We start from the raw sequence: 19918 nt of genomic DNA on the forward strand, positions 1-19918 counted from the left end.
CACGGAAATATGGACTGAAAAGCCAGTGATAATGTGAATAATTGCCAGGAGAATAATTGAGATCAGAGAAAACAAGGTCAAATCCGAGGAAATATGCACAAAAGTGGCATTTTGATTGTTGTTTGGTAATAATTTTGAGAATAATATAAACTTATTTGTTGTTAACGAAAAATTAATTATTTTTTTAAACTATTCATAATACGATGAATCCCCAGACCTAAATGTTTGACATTATTTGTCTATTTTTTGGACTCCTCGTCCCCTCAACATTAGACAAAATTAAAATTTATGGAATTATAGACGTTTCTCAACGAATTAATACTATAAATTTCATTTTTTTACTATTCCAAAACGAAATTTCACCCTTTTGGTTTTGTTTTTCTTTAGAAACTCTTTGACAATATTGACCTATCGACTATCATTGGCTTCGCAAGCGATTTTCACGATTTTTGGCACTTAGAAAGAATTATAAGTGGTTAAAATTCTTAAAATTGATTTATTTGTGCTAATTTGATGTCTCAAAGTTAATCAGACGCAAGAAAAATTGATCTGTCTTAAATCGCAATATAATATCGTTTGTAAAAAATGCTTATAAGAAAAAGATGGCCTGCGATGTCAATCCAAAAATGTTTCTCCTCGGTTTATCTACTGATATTTCACATTGCTATAAATCATCGTCATCAATCTATGAGGCAATATTTTATGTACCACTATGCTCCGTAGAGGAAATCGTTATTGATCGAAACCACAGACATCTTGCTGATAGTCGAACGGAAGTAGCTCTCTTGACCTCGTCAAGTCGAAAGCGTCGGACACGGTAATGTAATATTTGCGAATATATTTATAAGATTTAATACTTTTCCCACCAAACAAATAAAAGAATGATAGTCAAGAAAGCAAATAATGAAACGTTTCTATCGGCGTTTGAGTTTTCAGTTATTATACAGTTTTTAGGAGCGAAATATTAGGTTAAAGATGGTTACTTAATTGTTAGTCGAATCAAAATGCCGTTTTAAACTGTTTTAGACGTAATTTAGACAGTTCAGGCAGTTTTACACAATTTTAATATTGGTATTTATTAGATATAGCTAAAACTTGTATTCTATTTGCTCATTTGGGGGTCATGGAAGCACATAAATAAATAGTCGAATCTCTTAAATTCTCAGCTCTACAAATTTATGTTCATCTGCTTCATATTTGAACTGGAAAACAAACTTCCAAAGTGTACACTCATGATTTGCCAACAAACTTTAAATTAATATTCCTTATTTACACAGCGATAATGGTTTTTGTTGCTTCAAAAACAGTGAATCCCAAATATAGCCTAATTAAAATTCAATCTCGTGCTGCTTCTATTTTGAAACAGACAGGTTGTGAAATGAATTAGCATGCGCTCCAAAGCGATTAGCTGCTCAAAATTCATGAAAACAGCTGCTCGAAATAGACAAATAATATATAATATTTACGCAAGCTGGATTTCGTCGGCGCAGAGCCGGTTGGATAAGAAAGAAATATAAATGAACACAATTAAAAAAAGCGTCGCATGGATCGACGTCTGGCTCGTCGGCGCACGTAGCCCCGAACGTGCGCTGCGTCGGGGGCGCTGCGGGGGTGTGCGGCGGGCGGCCGGGCGGCTTGCATAATCGTCGTCGGCGGGTTGCGAGCCAAGAACCCCAGCGCCGAGCGAGCGGCCGCTATTGACGTGCGGCGCGCGAAGAGGGCCGAGCGGCTGCTGCGGCATCCGACCGCGCGCGGAGCTGCGACTTGGCCGACGAGCCGAGCGAGCACCACAAGTCGTGTCAGTCGAGCTGGAGGCGGCGGACGCGAAGCACCGGTCTCTCGACCTTCGCTCGCTCGCGCTCCTGCCCTTCCTCCTCGGCTTGCCGCCGAACTCCTCTCTCACTCTCTTTCTCTCTCTCTCTTCTCTCTCTCACACACACACACTCATACACAGTCTTTCCGTGGAGTGGAGCAAACTGGTTTTCAATCCTTTATTTTTTCTCTCTCGCTCGCTCAGTCGCTCGCTCGCTCGCCGGTATGTGGGAGGATTTTTTACATTCGCCGTACTCGATCTCTCGACGAGCATTACTCACCAGAGCGGCTAGAATATCAACCGGCCCCACTTCTTCTTCGACTTCAGTCTGCGAGCTGGTGGCCTGTGAGAAGACTCCGTGCGTCGCCCAAGCAAGCAAGCCGGACTTAAACTGCATCTCCAGTTCGGCGATCAAGCTCAGTGCTCCAACGGTGAGTTCAGCTTTTCGTCTTTCTCCACTCCTTCGAGACTCGCGAGACGCGAAATTCGAAATTCCCTTTCCCACACTCGGCACTTAGTCATTTTCCTGCCGAGAGTAATCACATCAGTTTTGACGCTTGCGGAGGTCGCCTTCAAATTGCAGCAATTTCTGCTGAAATTTCCCAAGTCCGGAGGCGTTAAAGTGCCGGATGTGGATTTTCAAGCGATAACGATGCTATCAAGTCATTTCGAGAATTTTTGCCAAAATTAGAAATTTTGCGAGTTCCTTTAAAATCAACATTTGTTCAGCTCCGTTTGGGTTTCCGCCCGAGTTCAAAGTCAAATACGAGGAAAAGTATAAATTTCATCGTGAGACTTTAATACAAACCTTCTGACAGCGACAAAGAGGGCTCTGATCCGGCTCAAACCGGGAGAAAGAGCACTTTATTCAGAGTTGATTTGCTGCTACTCAAAAGAAATAGCTCGAATATCGGAGTCATACCCTTCTACCGCAGAGGGGGTGACAAAAAATGACTGAAAAAATGCGCCGTTCAAATAATGTGAGCCTCCTGCGAAAATAAACATAGAACGAAAGTCTCCGGCGAAGCGAACTCTGTATAAAAGTCGAGCGCGCGCACACACAGAGAAAAGAGAGCGGGGAAAAAAGATAAATCCGCTGAGCTGATGTCGGAATCGTGATTCGGCAGGGAAAATAATTCCAAACTTGCTCATCTCGTTAAAAAGGACTTGCTGTTGCCGACGCTGCCTTATTATCCGCGCACTCCGGCTCGATGCCTTCAACCTGAAATAATTGAGCGCACCGCTCTGCTTGTCAGATGAAAAAATTAATTTGTTTGTACAAATAAGGATATGCGCTCGCACGCGGCACTCGCTGCTGATGATTGAAAATGCAGCCAGCCTGTCACCGCGCTCTCCGGGTCGCGGAATCTAAGTCCGATAATCAGTTTTTTTCACAGCGTTGCCGAACTTTTTTTATTTTTTGCGTAACGCCGGCTGGTTGGCGGGCCGAGAAAGGGTTTTTTCTGGCTGGCGAATCATTTACAATGCTCTCGACCTTGGCCCGTTATTTTCATCTTGCGCGCTGCGGCGAGGAAAAATTCATGATGTGGGTGGTCCCGCTGGCTGGTCCCCTCCCGCCCGCCCGCACGCCCGCGTGTCATTTCGGATCCATCTCGCACCAGAATTTCCAGCACCGGCCGCGGCTAATTGAATCAAATCAGAAAACTCGCCCGTTTTGCCACCTTTTTGCAGGGGCACCCCTCGGGAGGCGTTTATGAGGACCGTTTTAAAAATTCACGAGGAACCTGTCAGAGCCAATATGGGACAGGTAAGAAATCTTGTCGGTTTTTGTGTGCCGCCTCTCCCCCTGGCTGGCACGCAAACTTTTATTTTATCTGCGGATTCGAGGCCGTCGTAAAAATCACAAGTTTGGCCAAATATTGCGTTTTTTATGCCGTCAGCGCAATAACCAATTTCGAGCAGAATTTCCCGATACGCCGATTAATTAAAACATCACAGCAGAGACAGTGGCTATCCGATTCGGCCGGAAAACGCCGGCAGCTCGCGAAATAATATCGGGTTGGCAGTTTTTTTGATTTATCGCTTCACGGATGACATAATGTGGCAGATATTTTTCCACTCTCGCGGCGCGCTGGTGGCACAGCGGCCCCTCCAGCCGCTTTTTTGATTGATTTTTTACCCCTGGCCGCCCCTGTGTTTTTCCGAGCAGCGCATATTGTGCGTGTGCATGCACATAAAAATGGTGCCGAGCCAGCGACAGTCATTTGATAAGTTCATAATGAAAATAATCCATCAAATTAGCTGCTGCTACCGCGTTTGGCAAAACTCCAGCCGAGGTCAAATTGTCAGAATTAATCATCGGCTGTCGCCCGGTTTAGTGAATATTATAAACGCGCCCACCGCCGCCTGAAAAAAACACCCGCGGCTTTAATGAGAAGAGCAACCTGGAATTTGTCATTTGTGTCACGTAATCATCTGCAGTTTCTCTTTAATTGGAATTTCTGCGCGTATTCAAAGCATTACTGCGGTCAGAATCGCTCAAATCCAGCAGCCGAGCTATTCGCCAGAGGAATTCGTGCCGCCTAGCTTTTGATATCCAGTGGGCGGCAGAATGCATCTGACCGACGCCGGAATTAATTTTGCCTGGCCCACAGACGGACGGACGGACTGGCAGAAATGGCAAAAGTAGAAGGCAGATCGGCTCTGTTGATTTAACGCCAAGAAGCAGCAGCAGCAGCAGGCTTTCAATTCTGGCAAGGAAATGTATCCAGCACGCACGAGCGGCTCCATTATTTCGTTTGCATATTCAGGGGGAGAGAGCGGGTGTTTATTAAAAGGTATGGGCGTTGTTTCAAACAAACTCCCCCGATTCTCGTCTACTTTAATGCCCGCAAAACCTATTAGAGGCATGTTGCTGGGCAAACGCGCCAATTTAAACCCTCGTCCGTCCGAGGGATGACCAGTTAATCCTCGTCCGTTGCTCCAGATTCAATTTTAAATGCGCTGCGCCTTTCAATTTTGTAATTAGTGCGCGCGTGTATCGGTCGTGTCAGCCTGGCGGAGAGGGATTTCGCCGCTTGCTTTGTTTGCCTCCCGCCGAGCTCTAATTATCTTCTGCATTTTAATTGAAATTTGACGCGCCTTTTGGCGCCGCTTTCCCGTAATTAAAACTAAAGGGTGCTGCAAACACTTTTAATCGCTCAACATGAATAAAGTATTATGCATTTTTGTTGAATCGAGACACGAGTTTGAAACTTCTGCTTTCTGACAGGAAACCATAAATTACGGCTGAAACTTTTGATTTAATCCACTTAGCAGCAGCGGCGAAAAGAGCGGCAATGAATGAAACACTAATACCTTCGGTGAACCTCTCGTACTTCTCAGGTTCAGAGTGCGGTGTCGAATTTCCCGTTTGGCTTTTCTCGACAACAGCAACAACAACCACATCTTTCGGCTGGTTGGCCGAGAGGCCATGAAAATTCATCTCGCAGCAGGCGCATAAATCAAGAAAGCGCGCGCTCGGCGAATGCGGTGCATGTGGAAAAGAAAAGTTGCCGCCGTCAGGGGCTGGCGCGGGGTTTATTAAAAACTCGTGCGAGGTGGAACAGTATTTCGGGCGCCCACATCGGAGAACACGAAAAAGCACTAAGTCGGATGATCGTTGGGGGTAATTGTTTTGTTTTTGGACTTCCCGCAGCCCGCCCGGACGGCCGGTCGGCAAAAGCTTTTACGCAAATTAATCCGGCGATTAAATCGCCAAGCGACACACTTGTGCATTCTGCGATAGCAATCGGTGCAAAATTCCGGTCGGGCGGAAAAGCGATCGAGAAAAGAGAGCCGGCTGGCTTGGCTCTCCGTGAGAGAATTCAATACCATAAAGCGCCTCCATTCTCGCTCGGATCCATTGTGCCGGGCTGGGCGAGATCATTATTAAAAATAGAGGGAGACGCACACTCGGGCCGGAGCGTAGGTGTCCTCTCTCTCCTTCGCAGTCTATCTCGTCGATCCGAAAAGAAATAATAATAATAATGCGGCGAGCGATGTGAATCATCATCCGCGTCCGAACCTCTTTCTTTCGTGAGGTGAAACGAGCCAGCGTCGGATAGTTTGGGAGGATCCGCGCGCGCGTGTGTTTTAATAACGTCTGCAGCCTTGACTGTTTGTTGTTTTATTGACACAGCCAGCAAGCCAGCTAGCTCTCGGTTCAATATGTGAGCTGCAAACGAAAAAAAGAGCAGCAGCAGCAGCCGCCGCGGCTGCGGATACATCTCTGCTGCGTCCTGTATGCGACGACGGATATGCCGCGTTCGTGGGTCGTGGAATTTAATTTCGAGATTTCTACTGTAATTAATTTGTTGATTACGGAGAAGTCTCGCTACGAAATCAGCCCTAACCGAGTTTGCACAATTTAATTTGTGCAGCGACGCTCCGCAGTCGCCTCGGAAACTCATGAATTTCAGAGCCCATTTGCCTAATTGAAGTTCCCCAGAGCCGCGCGACGCGCACCTACTTACTTTCCGCCACACGCAAGACTAATATTTGTGCGCTCGACGAAAAGCTGCTTACTTTGCCGCACATTCATAATTATTAAACTCGCCCGGTTTCAATTATTATGATTATTATCGCTGGCCGGCGGTTGCGCACGCGGCTGCAGCTCCCTCGTGGACCCTCGATTTTCATTATCTGCTCGCAACTTCTTCCCGCTTCCCGGGGCAATTTGCATAGTGAAATCTTGGCGGTTTCGGTGTTGTTGCGCCCCCAAGGCAGATGCTGCTAATTTTCAGTCAGAGGAGAGATTTCGGAAAAGTTTGCCGTCGGCGCAACAAACGAATTAACAGTTTGTTTCAATTTGGCTCCCCATCTCGCATCGGTGAGATGAGTTTCTGACCACTCAATTTGCCGGCAGCGTGTCAAAATTCACTCGACGCACGAGGTGCAATTTCCTCCCGGCACCGGCCGGGCTGGAAATTTCCGAGGAAAGCACATAAATCACGGGATTAATCCTTTGATCCGCAATAAATCAACCTGACCGGCCAGGCGAAGGGGGTGAATGACACTTTCTCGAAGGAGCGCAGTCAAATGAACTGCCGACAGAGCGCGAAAGGCGAGTAATTGATTTTAAAGCCATCAACGGGCATCAAAGCAGCAGGGTTAATGGATGGGTGGCGGTGGTTATTCGAGTGGGCGGTCGGTCGGGCGGGCTGGCGGATGATTACAACGGAACTTGCGTCATGTTCCAGACATGCAGGCACCCGCCTATGGCATTTTTTGCCACCCGATCCGCCCGCCGCCGCCTGGCCTCGTTACTCATTGCGCTCAATGAAAGCAAATGAAAATAAATTATTGCCCGCCAGTCGATCCTCCGCCACGAGGGGAGCCGACCGTGGCCAAAGGTGCAGTTCTCAAACGGGGAATCTCCAAATAAGCAATGCTTTTGTAACTAAATTGGAAATTTAAAAATAACAATAAATAAATAAAAACGGTGGAAGCATCTTTAAAATTTATTGAATTTCATTCCATCTTTTCTTCTATTGAATTTGAGTTAGGAGTTAGTTTATTTATCCTAATAAAATTGTCTGCAATTTAATAATTTAATGCGCCTGTTCCGGCTTCTGGCAATCAATCATGAATTCTAGGAAAGGTTTTTGTTCTAATCTAAACTACTCCGTCCAATCAATCGGTGAAGTGCAAAGATAGGATCACTGCCCCTATGATAAGCTATCTTTTTCGGTCGGCTTGGTGTGCACCAGCGGATATTAACGCTTGACTCACCATTTCGCTTCTGCTTTTTGCTGCTGCCGGTACTGGCTCGTTCTCTCTCTCTCTCTCTCTCTCTCTCTCACGTGTCATTGTTTCACGGTTTGTGTGTGCGCGCCGTCGTAAATAAGTTGCACAACAACCGACCGACATGAAGTATTTCCAGTTTTTATCACTCACTTTCCAGATGGCTGCGGATATTAATTTGATAATTGATAATTAAATACCAGCAGCAGCAGTGAACAAAACAAACGATACGGGAGCTGCTAACAAGTGAAATAAATCTTTTGATCTGCTCGCATTTTCACGGCTGACGCCTCTCCACCCGTGAATTTTTTGGAACCCTGGTTATAATAAAAAAAATATAACACCCAACTCAAGCGGATTGTTTGGACTCAAAACGAGCTGCGTGGTGCAGAAAAAGAATAAATAAATAGAGAGGATTCATCATTTTAGGGCCTTTCCGAGAAAATGGCGAAAATAACACGTGCGAAAAGGAAGACGTGCTTGGCAGTTTCTTTTTTAATAACACTCGCGAGGCATTTTAATATTGCAGCAGCCGTGTCGATGCAGAAAAAAGAGCAAAAGCACATGTTTTCATACGAAATGTTTGTGCTGCGCCGCGTTATCAAAAACAGAGAAGGAGCCTTCTTTCGCTTTTCTGCGCCGTGTGTATGCCAAGCAGGCGGGCAGGGCTGTTGTTGATTATGGCGGCCTATAAACCATATGTTATGGCTTCTGCTGCTCCAACAGACGCCCGGGCCCGAGAACAAGCCGAGGGTCTGTCTTGCGTCCATTCCTGCGCACTATTATCTGCACGAAATTGATAATTTTGTCAAATTGCGCCCCCTGCCGGCGAGTTATTGTCCCCTGGGAACTTTTGCGGACGCATTACGCCCAAATGGCAGGAAAATGGTCCAGGGGGCGATATTGCGTCCTGTTCCAAGAGAGATTTCGTTCTTCCTATATATTCAGATGAAAATGTTAAAACCGTGCGGCCGAGTCCTCTACTTAATTTTTCTACTTGGCAACTCGTAAAAATCACCCAGTCGTTTTCTCACAGCATTTAACCGCACACTCGAGACAAAAGAAGGAAAACGAGACAAAAGCCATCTCGCAGAGAGCAATTACTACCTCCAAATGAATTTATACTTTACGACGCGCCAACAAAATCGAGTGCACCTCGTCGTCGTCGTCGCTGGCGTCGTCGTAAAAAGTTCTCGCGCACGACCGTTGCTATCCTGGAATTGAAGAGAGAGTCATTACTCCGGCGGGTGGACGGAAACGCTCGCTCGGCGCTAGTGCATTAGCTGGAGAGCAATTTCGCAATCACGTACGTCTGGCCGATGAATTTTTCAAGAGGCTCCTCCTAGGCTGTGCGCGATTCGAGAAATTTTCAATCGTTAATTCTTTCTTCCCGGAATGGTGAGTGCATGTCTGCTGATTTTATTCACGACGACGCCCCGACCGTTTCCGGCGCTGCTGTTATACATTTTATCGCTGTACTCGACTTCTTTGGCTTCTCTTCGCTCGGCAAAAACAAGCGCTCATCGTGAGGGGGAGGCCGCAGGCTTAATTTCCACCCGAGAAAATGAAACGCTGATCAAGATTGCCAGGCCGACCGGCCGGTCGGTCGGCCTGAGCGATATAAAATACACTTAGTCCCTCTCTCGGTGCAGTACACAGCACAATCTCGAGACGTGTTTGCTGGAGCAAAAACGTCCGCCCGCCCGCCTGCCTGCTGGATCAAGGAGTTTAATTAATGATTTCGGGGGAAGTGCCGGCCTGTTCTTGAGCTAGTACTGCGCAAAATGCTTCGGCAAAAAATGTACCGCCGCCGTAGCTACGCTGCTGATACGGGCAGCAACCAGCTTCCAAAGTTCATTCCGGCACAGCCAAGTTGAGCGAGCGCCAACTACAGCAAAAAGAGCTAAATTGTAAATAAGTAATTTTCTTAATTTATACTGCAGCCATTAGCTCTCGGTTTGTCTTAATCCGAGTTGCCCCAGGGCAAAAATGCAGGGGGTGCGAGAGGCAGCTTTTACTTTGCAACAAAGTTAAGTTCAAAGTGTTGATTTATTTTGCACCCATAACTCGGCGTTGCGAGAGTGAAAGTGCGCTGCTACCCAAAGGGAAACTATGAAGCAAGCAAGCGTGCGTGCGTGCACAATGCAACAGCACAGCCAAATCTTGTCAGAAACTTTTCCAGCAAAATAAACAGCGTCGGGTTGTTTTAAGCGGCAACTTGGGCGCAAGAAGAAACACACATACTCGAGAATAATGAGGGGGCGACGACGGAAGCACCCAAAGGCAGATGCAGCTAAAGCTGCGTTTCATTTCCGCGCCAAATTTCGACTCACTCCACCGCTCTCGCAAATCAAACATTTATTTTTCCGGTCGGCCGTGCAGTTGCTAGCTGCTTTGTGCTGCTGCTGCTGCTGCTGGCGAATCCATTTGAGCAAATGTGTTTTCTCAGCTTCGTGCCGCGTGTGTGAGTTTTCGACTTTGCTGATGGTGTAAACAGAGAGCTCGGCTGCTGCTCCACCGCCCAGGCTGCTCTATTTTAACAAACATAACTGCGTTATAAAGCTCTCAATTCGCTCTGTCAAGTATTTTATCTCCCTCTCGCCTCAGTCAGACAAATAAAGGGGCTAGAATACACAAAGGCCCTCTCCGCCGCAATTCTGTTTCGACCCTGCCCGCCGTCAAGCGCGCCCAATTTCTAATTACAGAGGACCGGACCGAGCGGCCGGACTATTCCCTTTTGCGCGCATTTGTCCGCCGCTACCTTATCTGGAACCAATGGACCGAGCTCGCCCACTCTGAAGTCAATTTGCACGAAGCAGGGGCGTGCCGGGCACTAGAGTTTCTCTATTGTTCTCGCGGCACTTCTAGTTCTCAGGATAAGCCCGCAATTTTCGCATCAAATTTGCTATTGTCCTGCTTTAATTTGGCTATAAATGACACCATAAATTATCTTGGCCTCTCACAGCAAACAAATTCATTAATTTATGTATAGAAGGACTTATGCAAAGGTAAAAAAGAGATTAGAAATCTTGGAAACAAGATTGATAAATAGATTTTTCAAATTTCCGCAGGTTGAATAGAACCTGACACGCCTCTTTCTATTTCCCGGGTATTATCGCCTTTACCACGACCCTTTAAAAAAAAATCATGGGTTTTGCTCTCCACGAAATGAATATGTTTTCCGGTGCGAATATAAAAGGTCAAAATTACAAAATCCACATAATGCACTTATGTTTTTACTTATTTTTATGGAAACGTGATTTTTTAAACCAATGAAAAAATAAATAAATTAATTGGATATTTAATCAGCCATTTACCCTAAAATCTACCACAGAAATTATTTTTTCCCTTTTTGCAAATCTGCATAAACATCTCTCTTTCAACAGTGGGTCTTAATATTCCGTGGACACCAGTAAGTATTCCTTTTTGCCAGAGGCAGGGAGCACCCCCGGTCCCTTGGTGAGCCCCTCATAATTCAGCTCGTCGTGCGGCAGAAAAAGCGGGAGGGTTTTGCGCAAATAGCCTTACTACCGGCCTATTAATGGAGTCTGCAAAAAGTGTCCAAGAGCAGGCGCTGCATTATTTTGCACTTGGCTGGCTCGGGAAATTAGTGCGTGCTCTATTAGGTCGCGGAGGTCGTTACCGTCTTCATTATATCGCCGGCAGCACGAGAAAAAGATTCGCACAGAAGGAGGAAAAATCCACCGCCGTCGCGCAGAGAGGGCGGAATTTCCGATATTGAACTTTTTCGCCGCTCCCTCCGCTCCTCTTTTGCATTTTTTCCGCCGATGTAGCCGCTTTTTAATTAAAATCCGAGGCCGTAATTCCAAAGAGCACGCAATTTTTCACGCGCGGATCGTTATATTAATGAAAAACGGCTTGGCAGGCTCTCGGGGAGAATGCCGCAGACGAATAAATTTCGGCAAGCCCCACCGTGCAACTATTTGATCGCGTGCGTGTGTGTGAGTGTGTTATATGGAAATTATAATTCGGCGACACCGATTCAATTTTCGCCCACAAAGCTCGCCTTCCGATTACCGTCAGATTTATGCATCGAGTATGCCCAAAGGGCGTCCCGAAAAAATTATAAATAATATTCACTCAGGGTTTCTCTTGTTGCTCGCGCGGGACAAGCCGCAAATCAAATTTTAATTGCACGGCACTGGGTCCTTTTCGACGTGTGCCGTGGGACGCTGACGAAATTGCCATTTCCTTGGCGCGGGCCTCATTTTGTCGCCTATAAATTTCACTTTCCCAGAAGGAATGGCGGAGAAAAGTCTGTGCGCAAGCAGAGGAAGCAGATTCGAGTGACATCGCAGCGAGCGCCGAGAGATAATCATACTGCAAATCTGCCGTGCTCACCGAGCCGGAATAATTACAAAAATGCGCAAAAAAATTTCTCCCTGGAGCAATTTCCAGCCTAAGCTCTCTTCTTTTTCCTCTCGCCTCAACGTCGCTGCTACGCTGCTGCTGCCGGTTTTGGGTGTAAAAATAAAAAGGAAGGCAGCCGGGCTCACAGGCTTTAAGCGATCTTAATCAAAGCGGTGCACACACCTCGTTCGCAAGCGCATAACGCGGCCGCTATCGCACCGGCATCTCATTGTATTATATGAAAATTTATTCTCCGACAGACTGATTTTATTGCATTATATTCTGAGAATGATCTCGTTTAATTACGAGCGAAAGAGAGATTCATTAAAACTAGACACCTGCATTCGTAATAAAATCGATCGGTACTGCGCCTCCGAGGACGAATTTTCTTTCTCGGCTTAGGTGGAACCTGTTCTTTCACTCTTTTGAATTATCCTCGTTGCTCGCGGGAGTTGTAATAATCTGCTGCAAATAAGAAAGAGCAGCGTGGGGGCCTTAATTGCATGTATGTGCCAGATAAGACGCAGAGTTTGCACACAAAACGGACGGTCTGCTGTGGGAGTGATAAAATATATGTGCCACGCCAGGAAGGATGTTAACTCGCGCGCTCCAGCAGGATAATTTGTGCAGCGCGGCACGCAGCAAGAACCGCCGAGGAGCGCGGCGGGTATAATATCAGAATCTGCGCGACGGCGCAATTGGGCCAATACGAATTTCCAATTAAGACGCGGCCGGTTTTTGCGGCCGGCAAAAAGAGGGTTAAAGTGCGCGGGCATCATCATCAGCAGCAGGTCGGCCCCATGAATGGTTAATGCGGCTCGTGCACACGCACGTACGCACTCACAAACGAAGCGGCCGCCATCAAACGAAAGCGCACATAAAACAATGAAACTGCCCGGCGTAAATATGGGACCAATTGATGGTCGCTGAAACGGAGCAAAAATTGCGCGGACGCTTTAACGGCGCTGCTTTTTACGCGGCAGACAGCACTTATATATATGTTTAAGGTGCCCTCGTGAATTAGTGTGTATGTGTGTGTGCCTTTGAAACTTTTAAAAGCAGCAGCAGCCAGTAAGGGGGAGATACGAAGGAGAAGAGGAAACGTATCAAGTTTCCACACACGGGAGAACCCAACGCAGTCCCCAAAAATTATTTTACTGCTCCCAAGATGTCCCAGCACGATTTTTTTTAAATCCAGATACAAATATAGAATTTTTGTACCTGAAACAGAAAATCAAAAAATTTTGCTTGCAATTAAAGGATTTAATAAAACTGTACGGAAGATGCTAAGATTCAGATAATGGAGGGAAAAGAACCTTGCGTTGCGGGCAGCAAAGTTGTTCACCTGCAAACCAAATACAAAAATTTCTACTTGGAATTTACTGGTTGTTGACAACAACCAACACCACCACCGCACTGGCCCTTCTTGCGACACAAATTCCTCTTACAAGTCATAATTCGGGCTCGATAATTTTCCGGCTCACAGCGGTTGAGTTGTATGTGCATATTCCCGGGCTGAACTCTGCGGATTAATTAAAATGTTAAAAAGAAGCTGTTGAATAAAAGATTCACGCCCTCGGCATGAGTCACAGCCGCAGAAATCAATAATCTCGCTTTTTCTTTCTGGTGCTGGCTGGCTCGCCACCGGCGCCCGCTCGCGAATCACAAGATAATATCTCGCCGAGGCAGCAGCTCTTTATTCCTCGAAGCGATTACCATTTTGCATTAGCTCGCAAATCCATCGCGCTGCGGCATTAAAATAAATCCCGACTGCCGCCGCTATGCATTTGCATCAATAATTATCAATTAAAATCGGCCTCTTGGCCGTCGCTAAGATATTGCTGCCGAGGCAATTGACTTACGGTCGCAGCCGGGGACACTATACGTACACGTTTTAAACCGCGAAGCACAATGGAAAATAAAAGCAGCTCTGCGGGGCTTAATTAAATGACTCTCGGTGCACACACGAACGGAGCTCGTTCTTTCGCTCGCTGACGTCATTGCATAATAAATTAAAATGCCCGAACGAGCGAATTTCCAATTAACGATCGTCTGATTAACAAACGGGGCGAAAGCAGCCCTTTTTCCAGCAGCATTACACATTTTTGCAGGGCATATTTTTCACATAAATAATCTGCCCGCTGACGAGATGAATTGCGAATGAAATCGTAATGCCAACCGGCTGGCTTTTCCATATAAAGTCGGGCTGATTGCCTATTAAAATGATTGGCAAGAGATCCGTTTGAAGTCTGCTAGGAATTTCATTTCGCGGCGAAATGAATATACTAATCTCCCTTCAGTCGGCCCCTTCAATTCGAGCACGTATACACATTTTTATGTAATAAACCGCCGACCGTAAAAAATGCGCCGGGCCGCCGCAAGATCGACGTACGTTTTGTGCAGCTGATGCAAATTCGCCGAGAGTGACACGAGAGTGGAATAAAAAAGCGTTTTTGAGAGACAGTAACTGTAAAAGCAGATCTTTCGCCTGTCGATTTTCGCAACCTCAGCCGCGCGCGCCGGAGCCGAGTTGCCAGCAGCAGCAGCAACTCACAAAAGAGCAGAGCACGAAGTGATTCGATCAGTTGGCACCTCGTATACCTTTACTCTGCTCGCGGTGATGCAGCTCTCTCACTCCGATACAATCCCTTATGTAACTTTCAAATTTATTCCATTTGTTCGGCACGATTCGCACTCGAGTGCAGAGGGCTCTTCAAAAGCAGCAGCCGGCCGTTGCACGTAACTCTTTGTTCTTTCGCGCCGGGAAATGGAGAATGGAGAGAAGTCATCGCCGCTCTTTCATCTGGAAAATGCAAAGGCATCTCTTTGATACATTTACCACTCCCCTTGACACAATTATCGATTTTTAACAGTCGTGTTCAAACACACACGTACACCTTTTCTAGCCTTTGTTCCGCTTTTGAGCTCTCAATAGCCCCAGCTTTGTCCTGTATCGGGCCAATCAAAACTCGGGCCGCTCTTTCATGCTCACTCGTAATGACGCTGCGCCCGAGCAAAGAAAGGAAGAAAAGGTGTTGTGGCTGCGGCGGAACGTGCCTTTTTCGCGATTCCAGGTCGCAAAGCAATTTAGCGAGAGCGCACCTTTCGTGTTTCACATGAAGGGCGAATCAGTGTATATATGTGCGTGGGCGAAAGCAGCCACCCTCGTCGAGCCCCTGTAAAAATGCAAAACCGAAAGCAGCTCGGCGGCAGCTTGCCTAAGTCAGCAAGTTTACGACTCCCTCGCTCACTCGCTCGCAACCTTTTTTGCCTCGCTGGTGTGCTTAAAAGCGGCCAAATTACATCGCCGCATAACCAGCCGCCCTTATTTTTTTCGGCAGTGCTGTGTGTTTGAAATGGGCGCCCTTATTTTAATCTAAATTTGCTTTTTCGCAAATTGACGAGCTGAAAAAAGCGGCTTCATTGTGCTGACGTTCACGTCTGCTGGTCAAAACAAAAATTAATAAACGCGGAATGAAAATGCAATTAGTGGGGCTGGGAATTTAAGAGGATCGACTTTTTTGTCCTAAAGGCGAACCTGCCTCGACGAGAGAAATTAGATTACAATTCTTTCTGTTTATCTTATTTACTTTAAGACACTAAAATGAGCACGAATCACCTTTCAGACACACTTAAAACCTAAATTGTAAGTGTATAATGGAAATTTTCCAAACATAATTTTTTCATCACATTGAGAAGTCATGTACTGACTTCTAAATTATCTTGGAAAATGTTTCGGGCCAAAATGTCCCAATAGCGGTTCATTTTCGTTGAAAATCAATCGAATTTTCCCAATTTACTCATATGAACATGCTAACTTAAAGCTCTTTTTTTGTACAAGCAAACCGCGAAATAAATCCGACACTCCAAATAATTTAATATTTTCGGATACTAAAACAGTCATAGTTTGGCTTCAAACACCTTAATGGAGCCCAACCGTCTATAAAATTCCCAGCCAGCAATTATAAAAACCGTGAGCTGAAGCAATAATACGATGGAATAGCATTTCACGGTTTTAAAACAAACACGAATGCAAAAACAAATTTAATAAAATGTATATTCCGTATGTTTCTCAGGATGAGGCGGATGAGAGGAGGGCATGCCGCTTGATGAATGACCCGCGAGCGACGCTTTCAAAACGTGAGAATCATTTTTTAAATAAATTAGAGCCATAAATTTGCCCGGTAATTAATTGCCACGTAAAGCCGTCTATTAGTTAATTAATGACGGGGAGCGCGCGAGTGTTTGTAATTGTGCTTCTCTTCCGCACGCCGCACGTCTAATGAGCACCGCCGCATTTCTTGAGCAGATAAAAACGAGACGATAAAAGCACACACACTCTCTCTCTCTTATCACTCTTATTTGCCCAGAGAGGCGGGTGGATTTTCTCGCGGCTTGCTAGGTTTTGTTCGCCCGAAAACTGCAGACGCTTGTCTATTTTCGATGCTCTTATAAAACACGTGCTCTCATCTGCCGCCCGCTAGCTGCGCCGCGGTTATTTTTAACATTTTTTACTCCGCCACCACCAATCTCGCGGGTCAGTGGCGTGCCTAACCTGTTACAATGAAGCAATTTGCTCGGGAATGCCGGGAATTTTTCAGCTCTTAATTTATTTTCCAAGTGCAAACGGACGGAATAATCGACGGGCCACGAAGCCAACCGCAAGCCAGACTGAAATTGCGCCAAGTAGATGTTCGCAGGGGCTAGGCGCGCCCCTGCTCGCTCCCCACTAGGGCAGGAAGACGCGGCCGCATGTGAATTTAGTGGGGCTTCACAGCCAACTCGTCGGAAACTCCAACACGTGTTCAAATCCAAACAATCCGAGCGCGCGTTTTCTGATGTGAGGCAAAGCAGGCGTCGCTGCTTTGAAATTAGTTTCCAACTAACACGCAGAGACAATAACTGGCAGCGCGTGTGCCGTGCGGATTTTTCAGACGCGTTTTTCAGAATAAACTTCACTCTGACGGTGCGGTTTCGGCCCTGTGAATTCTGGTGCTTTTCCTGATTGCGGTTTCCCTGGCCGCTATAACTCGATACATGTGACTGAGGTCACGTTGGTTCACTTCCTTTTTAGATATATTTGAAAGTGTTGCCCGATAAACGTGTCAATTGACAGTTACACGCCCGAGTAAAAATGAAACCAATTCTTTTATTTTATTTTCGCGAGCATGACTCACTCATCTGTCGATTCCACTCGCCGCACTAGCTGGCATTTATTCCAAAAAAGGCCTTGCTGAAGCAGTGGAGCATGAAAAGGCATAGGCTGTGTATTGTGTGTGTGAGTGTGTATATATAAAGAAATGCAAATGCCATGCGCGACGTATCGCCAAGAATTTCCTAAACACATGCCTTATCTCGCAGCCAGTTCCGCCGCTTTCCCGCCTTCACAGACTGTATAGGAAAAAATTATTGTTTCCCCTTGGAGAGCCGTCGTTGTTCGTCTGAGTCGGTCTAATTTGCATCGACACGGCCCTCATTGGGTTTCGCTGCGTGACCTGGCCTCATTATTATTATTCGCCCGCCCGCATCATCATCCGAGCACTGCTCCCCCACGATAAACGCACACAGCCAGGTGGCATTGCTGCCTGATGCTCTCGGTACGCACTCGGAGAATGGCTGCTGCTGTTTATTATTGCCCGAAAAGCGGCTCGCCGCCCCGAATACAAATCGCTCGGTTGCCATGGTGGGTGCCAATCCAGTCGAGAGAGCGAGAGAGACGCCCGAGGAAATTCAATAGTGCCAACGACTTTTATATCATCTCCGCAGCATGGCTTATCGACAGGTCCTGCCCGCCTGCCTGCCTGCCTCAGAGTCTGAGTGGAACAAATGACTCTTCCGCTGAGTTGCAAACTACTGTGTGTGAGAAAAGTGCAAACTTTTTAGTTTGTATTCGGCAGCCATCGCGGTGGCAAGCGAATGAAATTGGTTTCGGCAAGAAGTGCATTTTAACCGCCGCTTGCTTAAGAAGCGATCCAGAAAAGTTTGGTGCAGAAAGTTTGTAAAATCGGCAGGTGGCACAGCAGCTCTGCATTTTGATTGCCCCACCGGCACGTCTGTTTTTTACTCGTTTTTTTTCACCCTTTTCCCTGCTGCAAAAGTTAATTTTCCGCATCCCGCACCCCTTTAAAGTGTGTGCGAGTGGTCTGGAGCAAAGTTTCGTCACCCCTTTCTTCTTGGTCGAGCAGGAATTTCGCGCCGGGAGGAAGGAAGTCTGTTAAAACCGAGGGAGTGTCAAGAAATTTTTTCACGTGCCGTAATTTCGGGCAGAAATTTTAGTCTTGGAGGCAATTTTCCCCCGGTTGGAAAAGGCCGGGGAATTCAAAGGAGACTCTTCTCCCAGCGCGTGCTGCGATTTTTAAAATGAATTTGGTGGCAAGTGAATTGGGAGACGAGACATCTTTTATTGGAAGCCCTCTCGGTTGTTAATGTATTAGTTCGTGTGGAATTTACTGTATAGCGACGATTTTAGAAAGACCACGGGAGGAAATTCGTCAAATCTGATGGTTGGAGCTTTGATGCAAAAAATCCTATGGGAATTGACGGAAATAATTTTTTGACAGATGTTTACTCTTTTTGACTAGACCAATCTATCATTTTCGCAATAAAACCTATTTTTAACTTGGCCAGAAAAATCACTCATAGCTCGTTTTATTTGTTGAAATGATTGCTCCAAAGTTCTGAGCTGATAACCAGTTCCTTTTTTTATTTTTCAGGAAAAAATCATCAAAATATTTTGACTTAATTTGGAAAATTTCAAACAGCATATTTATTTGGGAAAATCAAACACTGTACTCAAAAGTCTTCTAATTTGGTCATCCTTTTCATTCCTTATTGTTATAGCTATTTGCTGTTACTGTTGAATCGAAATTATTAGACCACTGAACTTTATTCCGCTTCACGAATTTCATAAATCAACCAATCTTGGAACTCTTAGAGTTTCCTTGTTCGAATTTGTATTTTGAATAGGTGCTGGGTGAGTGTGCATGTGCAAATCCGTCATTGCCGCGGGGGTGGCGGCGCTGGGCACGATCGGCCGGGCCGGTCCGTGCGACGAGGGCGCTGGCTTTTCCTTTTCACTCTCGCCTCTCGCGAGCAGTCTCAAGTGCTTCTTAGCCAGGGCGCACAAAGGGCCAAGTCGAGCGTGGTTGTGGGCGCAGGCGGCAGGAAACGGGAAATTAGGAGGAGCAGCACAAAACAAAGGCGAGCAATCCGTAAATAACGCGCATTACACACGACCGAGTCGCAGAGAATAAGACGAAAAGGAGATCTGCTCATACACGAGCATCAATCTTTATTTGTAAGAGTACTGAGTGAGCTGGTACGTGGGGGGTTTTCGAAAAATCCCGCTCGAGTGCGTGCAGCGGCGTCAGAAAATCGATATCGCGTCGAGTGGTTTTGAAGGAGGCGCAAAAAGCTGCGGCCTGCTGCGATTTTGAAATTTGCGGGGAGAGCAAGCAGCCGCCTGCTGTCGTTCGAGTGCTTCTGGTTTTCCAGCGAGAATTCCAATACACCCGCGAGAGAATTCTCGAGTGCCTCTCTCGGCTCCCGAATTAAATCAAAGCAGCCGACAGCGATCGTTATGCCTTCATTAGGGCTGCGTGAAAATTAAAATTTGAGCCGCTAATGGCACGAGAGTGCGAAATTTGATAAAAACCATCGCGTTTACCGAATGTTTAATTGTATGCTAATGGATTATTGAGTGCCTACTGCTCGTACACAAAGGCAAAAACTCACATTTTTATGCACTCTTTTGCAATTTATGTTTCTGCAGGCACTATTAACTGAATTTCTGTGAATTTACTAAACATAATTTTAAGACAACTGGAACATTTAGATGAAAAAATATTTAAATTTCCATTTAAACTTTGACTTAAAGTGCAGCTCAATAGAGAAACAAAAACGTGAAACTCTTAGTATATTCGAGTATTCATTTTTAGTGGGAACAATGAAGCGATCCAAAGAAGAGCGATGAGAACTCTTTTTTACCTA

General features: G+C 46.1%; 1 long non-coding RNA gene across 1 annotated transcript in view; it reads left to right on the forward strand.

The window, feature by feature from the left end:
- Window positions 1–1756: 1756 nt before the first annotated feature.
- LOC135945383 (uncharacterized) overlaps window positions 1757–19918 on the forward strand; it is a 55051-nt gene continuing 36889 nt past the window's right edge. The window contains exons 1-2 of the long non-coding RNA XR_010575426.1: window positions 1757–2244; window positions 16006–16069. This is a non-coding gene — a long non-coding RNA (uncharacterized LOC135945383). The remainder of the gene's footprint in view (window positions 2245–16005; window positions 16070–19918) is intronic.

Source organism: Cloeon dipterum, chromosome X (genome assembly GCF_949628265.1).
Source record: "Cloeon dipterum chromosome X, ieCloDipt1.1, whole genome shotgun sequence".
NCBI lineage: Eukaryota > Metazoa > Arthropoda > Insecta > Ephemeroptera > Baetidae > Cloeon > Cloeon dipterum.